The sequence below is a fragment of the Desmodus rotundus genome, chromosome 7 (assembly GCF_022682495.2).
Source record: "Desmodus rotundus isolate HL8 chromosome 7, HLdesRot8A.1, whole genome shotgun sequence".
Taxonomy (NCBI): Eukaryota; Metazoa; Chordata; class Mammalia; order Chiroptera; family Phyllostomidae; genus Desmodus; species Desmodus rotundus.
In genome coordinates this window covers 72,554,469-72,575,822 of record NC_071393.1, presented here as the reverse complement: position 1 = coordinate 72,575,822, position 21,354 = coordinate 72,554,469, and positions in this window count along the sequence as shown.

Sequence of the window (21,354 nt, the reverse complement as noted above, 5' to 3'; positions counted from 1 at the left end):
ATCCACAAAGGAAAAAAAATGGGTTTCTTTTTCTTATTCCTGTGCAAGCTTAGAATGACAGTCATGATTTTTGTGCACTGAGTTCTAGAATCTGTTACTTGTAAACTAAGGCAATAGGGTTGGTGGTAAGCTAGCTTGATAAGGGGAGGGGAGAGAAAGAGCTAAAAAAGAGCAGAAAGAGAGAAGAGATGGTTAAATAAGGAAGAAAAAACAGTGATGAGAGAACATTATTAGAAAGGAAGTGATGAGGTCAGGATCACAGAACCCAAACCAGAAGTGCAGACTCATCTTTCCAACCCTTCCTTAAAACAGAGACTGAGGCAAAATAGCAGAGGTGAGATTCGATTCTTAAAGATTTTTTCCTTCACATTTACTTTATTATTATATATTGTGACTTTAAGGATTTTGAGAAATTGTTTCCATGTGTAACTAAGGGGAACATGGCACCTTGCAATGTGTGGGACTCTGTAAATATGTAATGAGACTAACTAGGTAGTGACGATAAGTGCATTCACATTGGTGTTGCCACAAAGGTTTCCACAGGTCACTCAGTAGTTTTAATAAAAGTCAATGACAAGGGCAATAGTCAGGGTATAGAGCCTTGTAAAGATCTGTTGTTTGTTTTTAGTTTGGAATTCCTCTCAGTTTCAGTTTTTAATTAAATCGAATTTTATTTTAATTGAATTTATTGGGGTGGTATTGGTTAATAAAATTATATAGGTTTCAGGTGTACCGTTCTATAATACATCATCTATATATTGTACTGTGTGTTCACCACCCCAAGTCAAGTCTCCTTCCTTCACCTTTACCCTCTGCTACTACCCCCGCCTTGTTCCCTCATCCAATCACTGTACTGTTGTCTGTGTCTATCAGTTTTTCTTCCCTTTGCTTAATCCCGTCACAGTTTTTACCCAGCCCCCAATCCACTTCCCCTCTGACAGCTGTCAGTCTGCTCTTTCAGTGAGACTTTGTCCCTAGTAGCTGCTGTACAGAATGCAGGTGGTTGTTAGAAGGACAGGGAGACAAATGAAAGAATGAATTTTAGCCACTCACGGTCAATGGCATAGCATGTTTCCAAGCAGTGGCAGCTTCGTGCTCAGGAGCTGGAATCCAAAAGAGAAAGTTCTCTGCAAAATGCCTGGCATAGGGCATTCTATAATTTTATAAAATTGTAATGAATAACTGAATAACCCTGCATCTTGTTCCATCTCTCACAACACAGTCCCAGGCACAGAGGAGAAGCTTAAACACACAAAAGGAAAAGACATAAAATAAAGTGGAGAATAAAATTAAATAGTCTGTTGGTTTCTCTACTGCCTATATGTCTAGTTCAAAGGTATTTAATAGCTAGGAATGTTCTTCCTGAAATTGTTACTTAAACATCCAAGAACTGACATGTCAGCACTCAACGGGTAACTGAAGGTGAGGTCAGTCCATAATGGGGTGGGGGGTGGGGGGCGGGGGGCAGGGCGGGTACCTGTGAAGTGAATTAACAAAACAGAACAAAAATAAAACAGAACAAAGAGCCACTCCACATCCCCTGAGTCAAAGGGCTTCCAGGGTCAAGTGAGCTAATGACACCCAGAGCTTTAAAAGTCCTGGCCCCTGTGGAACAGCCAGGAAAAGAGGAGACAGTCAAAGGAAGCTCTGACCTGAGCACCTGGAAACCCCATGGCTGTCTCCTACAGTTTGACTCACACTTAGGAAGGAGAGTGCAGCTTAGAGGAGAAGGAGAAAAGGCAGTGAGTCACAGTTTGTTTTAGGCTGAAAGGTGAACATTTGGACATCCAAGCAAACAGGAAGACATGAAACCCAATTTTTAGTACAAGTGATAACCAAAAACTCACTTCTGATCCTTTTAAAATGAGTGGGTTGTGTCCAGTGGAGAACTCTACAAAGGCAGGGATGTGGCTGTACCTCCTTAGCACTTCCATCTAGAAGACCACGTGGCCTAGTGGTCCTTGCATTGCCTCTTCCCTAAGCTCCTTGAGGGCAGGGCCCACATCCTGTCTCTTTCATTTCTGTATTCTTCCCGTTGGGAAGCACAGCAGTTTGCACGCACAGCACTCTGTGTGGTGAATGATTTATTATGGAGCATGGCTTTCTAAGAGGCCCTTCATCTTTCCTCACTAACTCTATACTTTATTCCAAAGCCAGATTAACCTTTATGATAAATGATTCTGAGTACATCCAATCTGTTCTCAAAACTCTCCATGGCTCCCAACTGCACAGAGTTCGCCAACTCCACTGATCTGCACGCCTGTGCCAGTCTTGCCTTACAGCTTCCCCCTTCAAATGCCCTCTGCTTTCTGCCCTCTTCCCGCACCACTCCCTAATTCTCAAACACTCTGCTTTTCCAGTTTAGCACCTTTACCCGCACCTTCCATCTGTCTGGAATAACAGCAGTAGGAGTCTGGACACTTGGTTTGCAATCCCACCTCTCTTAGCTCACTAGCTGTGTGAACTAGGGCATTTTTTTTTTAACCACTGAGTCTTGTTTCCCCATCTTTAAAATTAGAGATTATAGTAACCACACAGAGTTGTTGTAGAGAGAGATAAAATTAGATAACATTTGCAAAAGCAACAAGCAGAGTAGGTACCCAAGTAGCATTTGTGCCTCCTCTTTGTAGATCCTTCACGCTTGAGCACAGATGTTACATCATTGCCACGGGCCAAAGAACCTGTCCCCCACTAACCTGAACAAGTAGTTATGGGGGGTGTCCATGCAACAGTCAGGGAGATTCCATCTCCAGGTCGGCCATGTTCACCTGCAAAGCGAATGGGCAAGCAGATGACAGAGCTACATGTCCTCCAACACAGAAACCAGGAGCCACAGAGCTAGAAAATCCTTACAGACTATCTACCCAGATCTCCTGTTTTATAGATAGGGAAATTGAAGCCCAGTGAGGAGCCAAGACTGAACTACTGCCTTTTGTTCTTTGCTCTTCACCATGCCATGAGTAAAGGCCAATGTTCACTGAATCAACCAAACATGCAGCAATGCCCTGGGCTGAGACTAGAACTAGAATTGTGGGCCAAAGAGCTTCCTCAGAAGTGCCTAGTCCATTGTCTTGTTCCAGACAAGCATATGCCTTCCACTGACTCAACTCTTGCTGGGTTCCTACAAAGTGTCAGGTCCACCCCTATGAAAAGGATAATAAAACGCCTGAGACAGACACCATTGCATCCTTAAGATTCACAACCTAGCTAGGGAGGAGTCACCTGTTCAAATAATTGCCATGCAGTGTGAGAGCTGCATCCATGTACTGTGGGTGATGCTATCGGGGAGAGCAGAAAAGTTCTCACAAAGAAGGTGACAGATGAGTGGGCCTTGAAGAAGCAGCTCATTAAGTGTACAGGTGTTGGGAAGGCCATTCCACTTGGTCTTTTGTTTTCACTGAGCATACAGTTACCATAGCATATGCCAGAGGTGAAGCTGCACACCTGTGTCTGCTGGTGACTTTTTTCTCATCACAGCTGAATACCCAGTCGTGTGACAGGAAGGACTGTCCCAAGCTGTGCCAAGGTCAGAGAGTCAGATACCAATTACCCAACATCTTCCCTAATTTATTTGTTTTACACAGATTACTTCCAAGGGTCCCTCATCACCTCCTTTACTGCCAAGATTGAGGTGGGCCTAGATGAAAGAAGTCAAAATCTTAGATATGGGAGGTTTCATTCAGAAATAAGAAAGACAAAGGCAAGTGGAAAAACTCTTAAGTGAGAAATAAATGAGTAACTTCTCCCAAGAAAAGGTATTTTTACACAATGAGCTGGTTGGTTCCACCAGGAAGCAGATGCCAAAATGAGTCAGAAATCTAGGAGACGTATTGGAGGTAATACTTGTGAAAGGTAGAGAGGAGAGAAAGCAGGAGTAGGTAGCGAAAGGTGTCAGATAATGATAGAGGTCTGATAATGATGTGAAAGGAAAAGAATGGGAGGGAGAACTGGGTGATGAGTTTAGATGCAAAGACTGCCCACAGTGAACAAATGATTGCCCCTTGTACTATGCTGAGCTCAGCGGTGACTAGGGCTGCCCAGTCAGTGATAGGTCAGTCCCAAAGTGAAGGCAGGTTCCAAATGCACTGTCAGCTGACAGCAGGCCTTGCAGCAGTCCTCTCTTACAGGGAGATCTGAGCAACACAGCTCCTTGGCTGCCGAGCACACTCTTCATCCTGGAGTGAAAGAATTTAGAAGGGAGTTTACTGTGCTGATAGTAAGAAATGTGTTCTAAGCATGTGTGAAGTAAACCCTGATTTTAAGATAACAGATTGATGGTAGGTTCTGTTTTTTAGTTAATTACTGATGTACCTGGAAGGAAAAACTCAAGGGCTAGTGTTTATGAATGGCCTGGGTTCAAGGTAAAGCTTTGCTTCTGGAACTCTTAGCTCTCTAGAAACCAAATTCTTTGGTTGAGCAAGCCACTCCCCTATCTAATCACTAAATGAAAAGAAGTATAAATCAACATTCTCGGTCAGATAGGGAGAATGGGGGAGTGAGAGGAATACAGCCCAGTGCCTCACCTAGCCTAGGTACGTAGTAGACTATGCCATCTAGGTTTGTGTACATATCTAGATGTAGTTCTCACAATAACAAAATCGCCTAATGACGATGTATTTCTCAGAATGCATCCCCATCGTTAACTGGCGCATGACTGAAATCCACTTGACCTTGAGCACCATGAGTACAGGAGCCCATGGGCCTTTCCCCTCAGTGAATGGCGATCTGCTCCCAGTTGTCTCCTCCATGTCTGGCACATGGAGGCCCTCCATAAATATGGGATGAATGAATGAATTCATGAACTCATGGGAATGAACTGATGAATGCCAACCACCACCTCCAGATAAAAGTTCTCTTTTGCAATCATCCCTTCCTGTTTAGCTTCTCAGACAAATTTTGGTTTTATTTTCTATTTTTTCTTTATACACCATGCTGCACCCATTGGGGTTTAGTAGTACAGAACAGAATTCTTTCTATTAGTTCATATAGAAAGTGATTTATTTCAGAGTATTAAATGGTTTATAGAATCATTGGGAGGGCTAAAGAAATAGACTCAAGGTTGGGCTGTCCAGAAAGACTTCTGTAGAACACTGAAGAACCAGCCCATCAAGATAGCTTCTGCTTTTACAGCCAGGGAACTGCCTTTACAGAATCATGCTACAGCTGCTGCAATCAGGAGGCTGCCCAGGTCAGGCATCTTCCACTGCTGCTGGCTCCAGATCACACCACACCTGCTGCGATATGAATGAATGTCTCACATTCTGCCTCTCAACACCCATGGAAGTGATAGACTCTGGAAAGGTCAAATGTCTCCTTGTGCTTTTTAGCCCTCAGAAGCAGCTGAAGCAAGGCCCTTGCCCCTTGTCTGTCTTCTGAAACTATGTGAGTGCCACTGGTTGGTCAAACTCGAATCACATCAGGAAGTGTTGCTTCCAGGGAGTTGAGAAAATATAGTTTTTAGGCTTCCAGCTTCCACAGAATCGAAGAAATCACTCTAGAAGGAGGGAAGAGTGGATTGATGATCTATTCCACCATATCACCCTTTGAGGGAAACCACAGAGAACGTCTTATCCTATGTTCTATCAATTGCAAACTAGGCATCTTCAGGCCAATCCTAAGGTAGGTGGTGTCCTTACTTGTGAAGAGACTTATAACAACGTTTGTGCATTTTCTATGGATATAGAAAAGCAGGAGTCGTGGTCATCAGTTGTCTTCCACAAAGGACATTGTCTGTGGGCTTTGGCTTCCTGGACACTCTTCCCCATTCTGAACGCCATGAAATCACCGATGTCACCCTGCGATTGTGACTTCTGTGAGGTCAAATAGTTGACAATCCTTAAGTACTTCATAGAAACCCCAAACCACAACCTCTAGGGTTCATGTTTGGTGCTCTTCTGACATCTGTGTCTCCGTAGAGAGTTCTAGTGCAATCATTATAACCTCGTCGACATAGTAAAATCCCTGGCAGACATTGTGGCTTTTTAGCTTGCTCCCGGGTATAGAACAGTATTGGAGTCAGTTTAAGTTGCAAAGACCTTCTCACTTTGGTTATAAACATGTCCAGTTCCATGTAGTGATCAAGAGGCTGAACTTAACTGTTGAATTCTCTCTCCTCAAGTCTGCCTCAGGCTGGAAGTCCATAGTAGGAATGGAGGCTTGACACAGCAGCTCTCCTCTTCTTATCTCAACCTTTGTCACTCCCTCACCGTCAGGCCTAAAGGATAGGAGGAAAGCTGACAGGTGAGGGGAGAGGACAGTACTTCCTTGACTGAATGACTGTGCTCTGTGGGCCTAGCGCATGGTTAGTGCTGGTGTCCCTGGGGAGAACTTTTTCTCTCATAATGTGCTTTTATAGTTTTTCATGGGTCTCCTGCTAGATTCACCTCCTCTGCAGTTGCCTTTCACCTGGTGAAAAAACTCTCTGTTCTGGGTGGCCTCTTACAGCTCCTTTCTGATTTCCTGGGCATTGGGCAATGTACCTCTGGCCCTTATCAATGGAGTTTCTGCTCTCCTTTGGAGACAAAAACTCTCTAAAAGATGGCCCACCTCATCCCTCTCCTAAGTGGCCTTCATCTAGTCCACAGGAAACAGGGCAACATTTGTGGCATCTTTGCCCTGAAAAGTCCTTGATCTGGCTGAGGGGGACTGATCCTTCAGAGTTAGTTCTTCTCTAAACATGCAGGGAGTGTAGACGTGTGAGATTTGTTTCCTACTCCCTTTGGTAACTGTTAACTTTCATATTGGTGCCTCAGTAAAAATGCAGGCAGGAATGGTTCCATTATAACATCCTGCAACACATGCTTTCGAATGCCCATTCACGAAATTCACCCTGACCCTTTATATAGTGAGCTCCTCAGCAACAGAAATAATGCTTGCATTGTTCTCTTCCATCATCATCCTTCCCCTCCACATTCTTCAAGATCCAGCTCATCTCCAACTCCTTGGATAAAGTATGAAGTCTTTCTAGGTCTTTCTGACAGTTTAAAATTTCTTTGGGCCCTTCTACCCAAAGAATATTTCTCCCCTCATGCTACATCACAAAGCAAGAAAATCTCACCGTGGAACTGCAGCTAAGGTGAAATGTCTGTAGGAACTCTGTGTTCAGATAGCCATGAAGGACAGTGAGCATCAAAAGCTCCAGTAATGGTTGTTGACAATGTAGGCCCCTGGGCCCTAAAGATTTTGACTCAGAGAGTAGTCAGAGCTCCAATTCTATAGGATTTGCTATAGCTTTTGCTAGATTTGCTATTAGATTTATTCTGTACAGGTTCATTTGTTGAATGCCTGGGCTTAATATCAAAGGACATAGCACACGGGACACTTGACAGGGGAAAAGTTGACAGACGCAGCCATGTCCAGCCTTTGGGCTGACACAGAAAAGAGCACAGAGAGGCAAATCTGTGAGAGCTGGGCCCTGGAGGAAGGAATACCTCAGAAACACAAACTGCACACCAAGATCAAAGCATAGGCTGTTGGTTCCTGGGAAAAAGGGGGCAGCAGACCTGTGTTCAACATGGAGATATACATGGCAAATACACCTGGCACATTTCTCTGTTAAAGTCTTTTTATTTTTTTAATTTCTTAATTTTTATTTTTTATTTTAGACAAAGGGGAAAGAAGGGAGAGAAACATTAATGCTAGAGAGAAACATCAATTGGCTGTCTTCTCTGTGCACCCCAACCTGGGACTAAATGTATGACCCAGGCATGTGCCCTGACTGGGAATTGAACTGGCACTGTTTCAGTGTGCAGAACGATGCCCAACCCACTGAGTCACACTGGCCGGGGCACTGTTAAAGTCTTAGTTTCTTAGAAGCCTTCCTGAGCTAAAACTTCTCTGTCCTCTGTAAACCTTTCCTGTAAAAGAGGGTGTCAGTACCACAAAACCAAGTTGTGAGGTAGCTGAGCTGCCAACTTCCTGGATGCCATCACCAAGCCCAAGGCAGGGCTCACGTTAGACTAAACTGGCTGTTCCAGGTATCTTGACTCAGCCAGCCAAACCAGGGCTCTCCTGCAGCAATGAGGTCTCTCTTCAGCAAACACCATTGGTCCTCTCCTCTCATTTGAAGCTGGTTTTGCTGTTTGGCCCTCATTGTGGAGACTGGGAGAAGAAATGAGACATTCTCAGAGCTAACTAACAGTTACCTAGCTTTACCACCAGAACCAGCGAGAGCACTGCTCCACTCAGCTTATAAGACACTGCTACAAAAATAGGCCAAGGTGATGCCAAATCTGCAAACATCAATGGAAAATTTAAGCATGGGACTCTGCCTCAGTAGTTCTCTGTTTTGGACCTTCTGCTCCTGTTTCACAGGTCTCATCATTCCAGACATCCCTCCCTTATTCCCCAACAGATGCCACGGAAAGCCCAAGTTTCCTACATTTGCTCTTCCTGGCCCCCCAGTCTGGAATGTTTCTCCCTTTCATCTCTGTATCTCATACCTTCTAAGAGCCAGGCATAGCCTTCATGTATACCTTCTACAAGGCATACTCACCTAAACTGAACTCCAGAAATCCTCTATACTTGTCATGTGTAACGGTGGTTCCAAAGCTGGGCCAAAGCAAATTCTGTGATGAGCTGTTTAAGTATTTACTGTCACTCTCCTCAGGATGTCTAAACTTGAAATTTCAGGAGTGAAGTTGGGAACTCTGCCTTTTCTTTTGTTTTTTTAATGTTCTCATAAGCCTTCACTTAAGAATCATTTGTCTATAAAGAACCACATCATATTTGATATATACTATTACATTGTTTTTCAACTGTTTTGAGTTTCCTGCTTTTATTTTTCCTATCAACCCATCAGCTCCTCTGGTCATGGGTAGGGCTTCTCTTTCTTCCTCTCTCTCTCTCTCTCTCTCACACACATACACACACACTCAAACACACAGAGTGCAGTGTAATACTGAGCACGATACAATAATGTGTTGGTGCTAGATTGCCATACCTGATGAGGAAAGAAGGAAATGGAAGAGTGGGAGCGTGAATTATTTATATTGCCTTCCGTTTGTTGTGATTCGAGGAAGAATAATTCCCGCACATGACCCACACCGTTCTCTAAAAAACAGCTAGTCTGGAACAGGGAGGGCTGTCACAAAAATCCACAGCACGGACAACACCAAATGTGGGCAGAGATGCAAAGCAGCAGCACATCTCATTCACGGCTGCTAGGAACACAAAGCGGCGTAGCCACTTCGTTTTTTCTTTTCTTAAATTTTAAAAAGTTTTAATTGAATTTATTGGGATGACATTGATTAATAAAATTATATAGGTTTCAGGTGTACAATCCCATAATACATCATCTGTACATTGTATGGTGTGTTCACCACCCCAAGTCAAGTCTCCTTCCATCACCATTTGTCCCCCCATACCCTCTTTTACCACCCTCACCCTTTTTTTCTCTTATAATCACCACATTGTTATCTGTGCCACCACTTTTGGGGACAGTTTGGCAGTTTCTCACAAAAGTAAATACACTCTCACCATATGATCCAGCAGTCACACTCCTTGGTATTTATCCAAATGAGTTGAAAACTTATGTCCACACAAACACCTGAACATGGATATTCATAGCAGCTTTGTTCATAATTATGAAAACTTGAAACAACCAAGGTGTCCATCAGTAGGTGAATGGATAAACTGTTATACATCCAGACAATGGGATGTATTCAGTGCTAAAAACATTGTCATGAAAAGACATAGAGGGAACTTAAATGTGTATCAGTAAGTGAATGAAGCCAGTCTGAAAAGGCTTCATGCTGTATAATTCCAGCTCTATGACATGCTGGGCAAGGCACAGCCATGGAGACAGTAAAAAGATCAGGAATTGTTGGGGTTGTGTGGAGAGAGGGGTGAATAGATGGAGCACAGAGGATGTTTAAGGCAGTGAAACTATTCCGTATGATACTATAATGATGGACACATGTCATTATTAACTTGTCCAAACCCATAGAATGTGAATCACCAAAGTGAACCCTAATATAAACAACAGACTTCAGTGATGGTGATGTGCCAAGTAGGTTCATCAGTTGTAACAAATGTATCACAGTTGTTGGAGGGTGTTGCTAATGGAAGAGGCTGTGCATGTGTGGGGGTGGGTACATGGGCCGTCCCCATGACTTCTGCTCAATTTTTCTGTGAACCTAAAACTGATCTAAAAAATAAAGCCTATTTTGTAAGTGGGGGAGAGAGGTGGCTGTCACTACGACATTACCATCAAGTCTCATTCTAGTAAAGGAGGGTTATGACGAGGATGCAGAGATGATGGAATCTTAGAAAAGGAAATTAAGTCAAGCCAGGCCTTTGAAGAACGGAAAGGACGTCCAAAATATTAATAATATGATAACAGGTACTATTTTGTGAGTGCTGATTAGGTACCAGGCACTGTGGTAAGCAACTCACCTGATAGAGATATCGGCATCCCCACTGAGTGCTGGAGAAGTCAGGGAATTGGTTCATGTTCACGAATGATCCAAACCTCGGCCTATCAGCCCTGAGAGATGGAGTGCTTAACCATTTGTTTTTTTAATTTCTTAACGCCATGTAGCTCTTTCTTTCCTCTGACTCTCTCAGTAGAACACCTCCCTTTACTTTCCCATCTATTTGCATGTGAACCAGAATGGCTGCCCCATCCCTACAGCTTTCATAGAGACTCTTACCTTCATGACCCCTAATTCAAATTCTTGAGAGAATATGACTAGCCAATGAATTGGCTGACTTTGAGATAGGTATCCCCCTAGAATCCAATCAGCCATAGCCAGGAGTGTCACCCCAGAACTATGAGTAGTATAGGCAAATTGCCTCAGATGGCCATATCCTTGTAACCAGAACCCCAGAGCAGGCATTATTAAATAGCTACTTTTCACACATGTAGAATCAGGCTAATAATGATATACCTTTATGGTGCTGTTGTGAGATTAAGGAAGTGAATCTACCTGAACGTACAGAACAGTGTCTAGCAGGTGGTCATCACTATGAATGGCATTATTATTCAAGGCTGTACTACAGTGGCTTTTGCTCTGGCTCTCCAGGATGCTATTCTTTTGACTCCCCAACTCAGCTTCTTTGCCTTGACCCACCCCTTTCAAGAGCTTGTGCCTCAACAATTACCAAATTTAACCATCTCTGGAAACTCATCCTTTTCCAGAGCAGGTTTGATAACACCCGTAGACAACGAAAGTAAATGAGTTGAGTGGGAAAATGTCCAGGGCTATTCTGAAATCAGTCAAACCAATGCTAGCCTTTGTCACTGGGAAGGCAGTTCCAGAACCAGGTCTTCAGGAAAGTTGAGTTCACAAAAATGATAGGCAGAAAACCCCTGCCACAAATTCTGCCCCTGAAGTCACATGTTTTGCTCCACTATTCTTTTTAACAAGAAAACAGTTCATCTCTGCCCATGAATAGGCAGAAAGGACTATCAGACCGAGCTTGTCCAGAGAGCTGAAGTGAATTATCCATTTGCACAATATCCCTAATAATGCTACCACAGCAATCTGAGGGATTTAAGTATTTCCTGAGGATTGCCATGAATCTTGGCATAATTTTAGAATCAACTTAAGCAGTGCCTTATACAGAAAAGCATTCCAGCTTTTGTTGACTTGATAGAAAATAAAGACCAAAGAGAGGCAGCACTCCATGAAGCACCATGCAAACAAAAGGAGAGATTGCTTAGCCGGTATACCATAACAACAACCAACTTACATGTGCTTATTTCAAATTTCTCACTGGATAGTCCCAACTATTGCCCTGCAAGCAAAGTAAGGCCATTAGTGTCCAACTTTACAGGTGATAAAATTGAGCAACTTGCCATTAGTTGGCACAACTAGTAGGAAGAATGCAGGACGAGAACCCAGGTCCCTGACTCCTGTCACTTAACTGCTCCACAATATCTCCCTGTGGCATGTTCCTGATGAAAACTATCGAAGGGAACTTCCACGTAGTAAAAGCAACTGGTTGATACAGAATCTGTATCTCTCAACGTGTGCTGCTTAGATGACTACTGTGTCACAATACACCAGGAATAATCTTAGGAATTACTACTGACCAGATAGTCCCTTTTGTTTTATAACACATAGTAGCTTATTAAAAGACCTGAAAATTCCACCACAAAGAAACCTATCTAATTTATGTTAACCCCATGTTCCTCAAACTTATTTGACCATAAAACTCTTATTGCCTTATTATTTATTAATATCACACAGAGGAATATTCTTTGGAAAACATTTTAGACTGTGTTAAAAACAATTATTCAGTGACTTAAGTAAATTAAGTAAAAAATTATGCCTTATTCTATTTTGCCTGAGACCAAGTTTCTTAGGCCCAAACAAATTTCTTTTTTTTTTCCAGTTTGCATTTCTTTCTTTTCTTTGTTTTAAATTTTTATTGTTACTCACAAACAAATTTCTAGAAGTAATATTAATTCTAGGAAAGTTTTCTGGGCATGCGACATGCTATTAGGACACATATAAGGAGAGGTGAAACTTTAAAAAATTGAAGTAGGTTTCAGGAGGACAGATAAATATAAAAAAAGAGTTTCTATCGCCAACCTCCCAGAGGCCTACAGAAACTCCGGGTGGCCTCCTATCTGCATTTTTTTCTCTCTACCTGCACTAGCTTTTCATCTATCTAGGGCTATGTCAGTAGTGTGGGTGAGATATTTCTCTTTTCCTTACTCATCTTGTGGTTTTCTCCACAAAGAAAACTTTCTGTAATCCTCTGGGAGAAATCTTTGGCTTCCTGGAGATCAACATTTTATACATAAAGTGGAAAGGTCACCCTGTGGTTACCAGGGACAATGACTGGTGGCAGGAAGGTAACTGGCATGCCTTTCAAATGCCTCTAGCAAGCTTCAATTACCCAACAAACTGAAATTCCCTGCACAGCGTGAGCCCTGTCATTATTAAACTACTTTCTCAGAACTTCTTATCAGTGGCTTCAGCTCCCCAATTAACCACTACAGCAGCTTCCCTTCAAAGAATTAATTTTGATTCTTCTTGATGCCACCCCTTTACATCCAGCTTAAACTCATTGAACCAAGTTGCCAAGTTACCGCACCTATTTGCCCCCTGGGGAAACACATGAGCTTCCTTGCCTATGGCCATTCCCAGGAGCAGTAATGTTTTAAGATTTTTTTTTTCTAGTTTGTGGCCTAACCCTGGGCATAGAGAGGATTAAGGAGACTAGCTGCTTTCTGCAACCTTGTGTTTTCCTTCTCACGTGATCCAACATGACCTTGGCCTTGCTGGATCCTCACCTCTCAGGTTTCTTCTTTACTGTCAGATCAGTTCTTCCAGGAAACAGTCTTAAGGTTCAAGACAACATGCCCCAGAGGCCAGCCCCTCCTCTGGCTTGCAGGCCGCGGACATTACTTCCTAGTGGCCCAGGATTCCCCTGCAAACAGGGAATGTGCTGCTTCTTAGAGGGTTTCTCAAAGGCCAGAGTGAGTGCCTGCCTGAGCGCTGCTGGCTAACGGGTGCGAGGATCCACAGCGCCCTTTCCACCTTCCTGGCTTCCTCTGCTGTCTGCAGGTCCCTGAAGCAGATGTTCCCCGAGGGGACAGCGTGCCCCTTCACAGTTCCTCTCCCAGCACTCGAGCTCTGCTGCAGAAACACCCAGCCCAGCATTTGGTCGGAACTGTGCAGCAGACACCGAGCACTTTTGAGTCGCCTTTCTGGAAAGCCCACTATGCTGCCATCTCTTTTATCTCTCTTGCTTGCTCAGAGCAAGAGCAAACTTAATTTTCTAGATATTACAGAGTGAAAGATTCTTTCTGGAAGCTGTTAATCAGTCAGGGCAGAAAAAAATTACCCCTGCTGAAATGATTCCCCTTCTTAGCTGCTCGAATTCTCTTTGTAGCTTTTATATCACTCTACCTAGGTTAAAATGGTACTTTTCTCAAAGGTTAAGAATAATGCTTTGAAATAATATTGTCATTTAAATATGTAATAACAAAACCAAACACAGGTGAAATGCACATAAGTATTTTATACATATTGTTGATATTTTATAAAATAATTAATATTAATAAACACACATAACAATGCTATAAGATAGATGCCATTATTATCTCCATTTTACAGATTAGAAAACTGAGGAGGAAAAGCGTAAATTCCCTTTACTGCAAGTCTAGTGATGTGAGAGCTGGTTTTACTTTTTTCTTCCCAGACTCTTTTTTCTCATGTCCCCTTCACTGAGATGTGGTGCTCCCTCTGCAGAAGATTCTCTCCCTCCTCTCTCTGTCTCTGTCTCTCTCTCTCTCTCTCACTATCTCACACACGCACACATACATACACTGTTAAAGAAAAAACTTATTCTGACACTTGTTAAAACATTGAGAAAGACTTTGTTCAAGACTATTGCAGCAGGGGTAATGCAGTAGGGAATAGAGATTGGGCTCGACCTCAAATACAGCAAGGACTAGTGGGGATTTACAGCCAGGAAGGAGAGTGAGGGGGTCCGTGGGTGGAAAATTACTAAGAAGAGACATCAAGGGCAGGAGGATTCTTGCAAAACTGGCCTAAAAGGATTCTTACTGAAGGCAGGCCAAGAACTTAGATGTCAAAGGTGGGGGATAAGGATCTTGATCAGATATCAGTGGTGGAGGGATTCTTGCTAAAGTGACTTAGCAGGATTCTTGCTAAAACTGCACTAAACAGACCCAAGACAAATCGAGGGCCAAGGTCAAGGCCTAGTTGAGAAGAGGGCTCAGAGACAGTTCCCGACTAAAGTTTGGTCAAGGTGAGAGTTTTTTTCAACACAGCAACATGCGCGCGCATGTGCGCGCGCGTGCACACACACACACACCAGGTCTGCCCTCCAATAGTCCTCCCAGTGTTGTTTCCTCTCTAAGAAATCGGGGCAAGTTAGTAGTGATCGGAACGCTTGAGTTCTGAATATTGCCTTCCCCTTGCTCTACCTCTGTTCTTGAGCCCTAGGATAACCAAGGTAAAGTTGAACGGACATTCTTCTTTTCTTGGAACTCCCTGAGAAAGTCCTGGGTGATGGGAAAGGCAAAACCAACAATCATCCAGGGCCCCGTCCCTGGCAGTAGGTAGTCAGGTGGAGGAGCTGCAGGAGTCAGGCAAGTCGAAGCCAGGGAGCTGCCCTATGCAGGTTCCTAGAACTAAGTGCACATTTACCTGATTTTCTACCACGAAGCCATGTTGCAAGTGGGGAGGGAGGAAGCAGTGCTACCTGGTACTTCCTGCCACAATTTCAAAGGATGTTTAGCACCCCTGCAGATTTAGGTACACAGCAGGGTCAAGAAAAGCTGTGAAAAACTTTGAAATGAACCAAAGGATTCTTGAGTATCCTTTCGGTGGAATGCTAGGTACTGTCTGGAGGGCCCTTTCAGGGTGTCTGACGCACTGGACATCTGTGCTGTTCTTGGTCTTCAACCACTTTGCAACTCTGTAGAGGTGGACTTCAACTTGTGGAGAACTGATAGCGATGTAAGTGACTCCTGTCCAAAACACAGCAAATGAATTCTGACCTGTAAAGTTACAAGTAATTCCCACCTTGTGAAACAGGTTGTGTTTGCATCTATTAGCAAATTAAAAACCAGCATTTGTGATTGCCTATATAAATGACTAGTCTTCGGCCTTTCCTTTGAACTAATTGTAATACCTTATTAGTTCTATTCAATATCCATGATTAAAGAAAATACTTGACATGTTTTCTTTGTTCATTTGCATGAGTCATAGTTTTACCCTTTTAGAAAATTATTCTCTAAAAATAGAGATTCCACAATTTGATAGCTAACAATAAAATCTTTTCTTCTTCCTCTGTTCTGGGCTGACACCCTAAAATTAGAACAGATGCCACATCAGGCTGACTCTCAAAAAGAGATAGCTTTAAAAGTAAATAAAGTTTTAACAGGTTCCTTGCAAGGGGTCTAGAACTCATAAACCATCTTTAATTCATTGATAGAGATGCCTGGAGCACTGAGGCTACACCTGCAGCAACAGGAAACTATCAATTAGCGGTGTCTGTCCAAAGAAAGGAGTGTGTTTGCAAATGCTCTTGGTGAGTGCTAGATCTACACTAGAGGAGCATGGACGGAATCTCAAAGAGAGTGGTAGAACACCTAAAATGAAGAAAGCAAAATAGAATTCTAACTTCTATCACTTCAGTGACTTGAGAAGTGGCATTTCTTTAGTTTCTTTATATAGTCCCACTTAACTATTCTTGCTTTTGTTGCATGTACCCTTAGTGTCATGTACACAAGACCAGTGGGATATTATTTGGCCTTTAAAAAGAAGGAAATCCTGCTGCATGTGACAACATGAATCAACCTGGTGGGCATTATGCTAAGTGAAGTAAGTCACTCACAGAAGGACAAATGCCTCATGATTCTACATATACGAGGCACCTAACATAGACTGGTGGGAACAGGGAGTAAAATAATGGCTGCTGGAGTTAGGGGCCTGGGGGAGGAGGACATAGGCTGGCTGTGAAATGGGTATGAAGTTTCAGTTATAGAAGATACATAAGTTGAAGAGATCTGCTGTACAACATTGTGCCTACAGTCGACAACACTGTATTGGACACAAAACATTCGTTAAGAAGGTAGAGTTCATTTTACATATTCTTGTGCAATGAGTCTATCAAAGTAACAGACAATATTGGCAGAAAGAAGAATTGGGGGCTCTTCAGATCCCAACTGTTCTCTGCAATGTTATTAGCTCCAACATACCGCAACCAGATCATGCTATAAAGCTCGGGACGGGCACCGATACAACTGAGCAGCAATTCCATTCCATGTCCCTGAATTTTGGTCTCCCTTATCCTACCTGACCTGAGAAAAAATGGATCTGAGGCAGTGAGCAGTGAGCCTCCTACCATCACACAACTTCCCGACTCCCCACGCCTTGCTTCTTCCACTGCCCCTGCTCCTCACTACAGACAAGAGCAGACCAGAAACACCTCCACAAGAGCAAGGAGCCTGGGGTCATTCAACAAGCATCAGAAAAGAGCCCCAAGGAAGAACTGATTTGCAAGGTTGTCCAAAGACCAACTACCAGTGTGTCTAAATCACCGGGAGAGCTTGTTAGAAATGTGGATTCCTGTTCTCTGACCCTGATGGATTCTGAATCAGTTGGTGACTCACATGTACTTTGAAGTTTTTAAGTCATTAAGTTTTAGTCTGGATATCAAGAAAATGTGAGCATGTTGCTTATCCTCCGTGGGCCTTGGCAGTGCCAGGACTAGGCTCTAGGCATCTGGGTAGGCAGGCTTTCCCCACTGAGCCTCTGCCTCTCAGGCACAGCTAAGATGGAGAAGTGAAACTTGCTTCATAAAAATGTTTTGCTCTTTACCATCTGTTTACCATTTTCAAACCATCTGTTCCTTCTCATGAGCTGTTTTGGCTATTAAGGCACCAGAAGGTGTTGATCAGAGCTGGATTCTGGACTTAGAGTGCCAGGATTTAAAGTCTGACTTTGGCACTTCCTGCCTCTGAAACCCTGGACAAGTTACTTAACCTCTCTATACCTCAGTTTTCTCATCTGTAATAATAGCATTTACTATTTATTGTTGCCAGAGATATACCAATTACTATAGTACAAGTTGAGACAGTTTAACTAATGTGAGAATTCAAATAATAATGTATGTAAAGAATTTAAAACAGAGCCTGGTATGTGTGATGAGTGCTCAGTAAGTATTAACTGTCACCCTTCTTATTGGCTTCTCTCCTATGATTATTCCTTCACATAAGAGGAGGCTTTAACAAGTAATTTGGCTATCATAGGTGCAATCCTGCGAGGCAAGTGCTCAGCTACAATCATAGCCCACTGGCCCATAACTCCCATATTTGGCCGTATCAGTCAAGGTCACTGCCCTTGAAGTCCTGCCCAGGTGCACGTTCAGTGAGGACTGCACTAGTGCGGAACTATGTGAAGCAGAAACATAAAGGGGAACCCAATCATGCCTCTGTGACGGTGGGGTATGTCATTGTAAGTTACTTTTCCCTTGATTGGCTTTCTGTAAAGTTAAAGATGCATGTTAATACAACCAGAGACATTGAGGCTGGGAACAGTCTAGCAGTGGCCAGGGGGGAGTGGGGTGGGGACAGTGGGAAGACGGGATTGCAGGAACTATTATAAAGGACACATGGACAAAATCGGGGGGGATGGTGGGGGTGGGGGAGGGAGGGGGTTCAGTTGGGGTGGGGGGGAGGGAAGGGGAGAAAAGGCATACAACTGTAATTGAATAACAATAAAAATTAAAAAAAAAGACGCATGTTAATATTCTACCCCCTGACAAAAATCAGAGAGGCATCTGCTAAGTCACAGCACAGTCTCCTCAGATAAGGAAAATCTGAAATATCTCCCTTCTCTCCCTGATTGGATCTTGTTCTTATACACTCCGCCCCAAGCTTTCCTCCCAGGTCCCTAGTTAATAGACTCTCTTGGAGTAAAGATAAATGCTAAAATCAATTCAATAAAACATGTTCCAAAAAAAGGAAAACTATGGTAGATTTCCTGTGCATTTATAGCATGAATATTGTCTTTTTAAAAGATGATGACATTAAGGAGTGGTAACTACCAAATCAAAGTCTGTCATTTAAATAAAGAGCAAGTGTTACTTATGACAGAGTGGAGTGTGTTGCCCTAGAAATGAGAATGATTTTAGATAATCACTCTTCTTGCTTTTAAGAGAACTCATGAGACTTACCAGGCATGCTGGGTTGGAAAGGTGTTAAGACTGTGGAAGCCCGTCATGTCACAGGGTCCCTTGCAGCACAACCCCTAGACAGCCCAGAGGCAGCACAGGTCAGTGAGCACCATGGGTCTCTCAGATGCTGCCTACTTATTACACAACAAGTGTTTGTCCTGTAATGTCCTGGGCACTGGAGGCCACGGGGGATGTGTGAGACCACGCTGAATGGCCACCTGCTGCAATCAGTCTGTCTGAGCTGCAAGAAGCAGCCCAAACACCTTTGAAGTTCAGTTTCCTCACCTGGGACGTAGGGAACAAAATATTTAAGTATATTAGTTAAGATGCTTTCTTTGGGTGCAAGCTATAGAAAAAGCATGACTCAAGACTTTAACAATCATGGGAAGTCCCATCTCACAAAACAGTAAGTGCACAGGTATGCCAGGAACCAGGAGGCCTGCCTCTGCTCTGCTTGGCTCTGGCCTCCTCCCTCTCTGTTGGCTTCCTTCACAGCTATAGAAATTCCAGCAAACATCCAGGGAGCACAGCATCCAAAGCAGGGATGAGGAATGTCTCCTCTTATGTGCCTCTTTTTCGTCACTGAGGAAACCTTCCCCAACCTTCCATCCCCACTCAGCTAGGCTTGCCTTCATGCCTCACTGGCTTAAATGGGGTAACGTGACCCATTGAACCAGTTGCTGGTGATGGATGCCATATCTGGTTCAGATAATTCAACCCTTACCCCTGGGCTAAGAGCACATTCACATTCCCAAGAACAGGGTAATAGGAAGACAAACACCTAAACCATAGTAGGACTTTTCAGACAAGGAGGAAGTAGTAGCATTCGTTGGAGTACAGGCAAAGGATGGTGTTTACTACCCTACCCCACCAAATTCTTGTGATAAATGGGTGAGATTGTGGATGAAAAATAGCCTGGCACATGGAAATAATAATAGCGGGTGACCTTTTAGAATGACACTTTATATGAATTCTCTGATTTAATCAATGCCTGTGAGGTAAGCACCATTATTATGCCCATTTTACAGATTAGGTGACTGGAACACAGATGAATTAAGTAACCTGACCAAGAGTCTGCATTTAACTCAGGCCATCTGACCCCAAGGTCCGACTTGCACACACCATTCTCTAAGATGTACCGCACTGAGATGGCAGTCCAATTCATCGCCCCATCTCCTCCTAATCTCAAGAAATGTGTACATTTTGAGTTCAATGAGACTCACACACTTGAAAAATTAGAGAACAATATAATGTAGCAACTAGTGACAATCTCAGTGGTATAACAGAGGAAAGAAGTAACAAATGTGTTGAGTATAAGGAAGACAGTAGGAGGTGATGCTGTCAGGAAGGCAGCAAGGGCTGGACATCAGAGGAGGTGTGAGTTGGGGGAGGCAGTGGAGAGCATGCCTCACTGGCACAGCAGCTTATAGTTTTCAGGAATAAAAATTTACTCTTATGTGACTTGGGCAAAGGGATGTGGCTTGGAATCCACTCTGGAGGAGTAGAGGATTCCAGCCACATTCAACTTTGGGAGAGACTTTGAAGGCTGTTTTACCCACAAAACCATGGGTTCATGAGCTGCATTACAGTGGACTTCATGATTCAAAACACTTCTGAGCAAGGGAAACCCAATCCCATCGGTAAACTCTAGAATTTTCTTAATGTTCTCTTATAACTACTGCCTGTGAGCTTCAATCTATAGAATTGTAAACTTCCAAGAGAAGTTTGATATTGGTGGAGGACTTGGAATGTCCCCCACAAAATCATGGCAAAATCTCCTGTAGATCTGGGTTGGACAAAGGGTAGTGCTAGAGTTTGAACTCAAGGTAATGACCCACGTATCCTCCTCTTCCTTAGCAGTCTAATCTCCGCAAGGATTATATCACCATGTCTGCAGGTCTGGTGCCCAAGTCTTCTGAATGACCCTGGAGATTGGGACCTAAACCTCACATTCTCCTGACCTGGGTTCCCAATCAGAGAGGACATTAGTAGAATGTTGAACACTAAATGGTATTTCCCAGAGGAATCCTACTCGAGGAAGAGGATTTCTCTTTATACCTTATACCACTTCCTGTAGCATCGACTTTCATGCCGAGAGGAGACCTCTAAGGATGTGTTCTGGGCAGGCTTTCAGGTCATAGTCTCTTCCTAAATGGATGTATTTGAATGAAATTGTTGTGTTTATGTATTATTTAGAGTCCTGTCTGTCATCAGGTTTTTGTTCATCTTTTACCTTAATTAGTCTTGATACTACTTTTCAAATTCCTCCGCAACTGATATTTAGGCAACCAGTACCTTTCCACGTTAATACAATACAACCAAGTTGGGAAGGATAGTCTTTGGATGGAGAATGAGTTTAGCTTGTTCCAGCATCGTCACTCACTGCTGACGCCTCTGGACTGAGTACTGAACTTGTGAGGCAAGGACCTCATGTTCAAGAGAGCGCAATGTCCATCCTGACCAGGTGAACAAAGTAAAAGAAAGGTGCTTAGTTCATTGTCTGGCACATAATTGGTGTTTTGAATGTTAGTTTCTTCCTCCCCTCTGTCATTTTCCCTTTAGAAGGGGAGGGGGGAGAATGTTCAACACCAAGGGAGCATTTTGGTTTTCAGCATACCTGATTATGCCACTAAATTACTGTGTGCCCTAAGGTGAGACTCTTCCCTTCTCTGGTTCCTTTTCCTCATC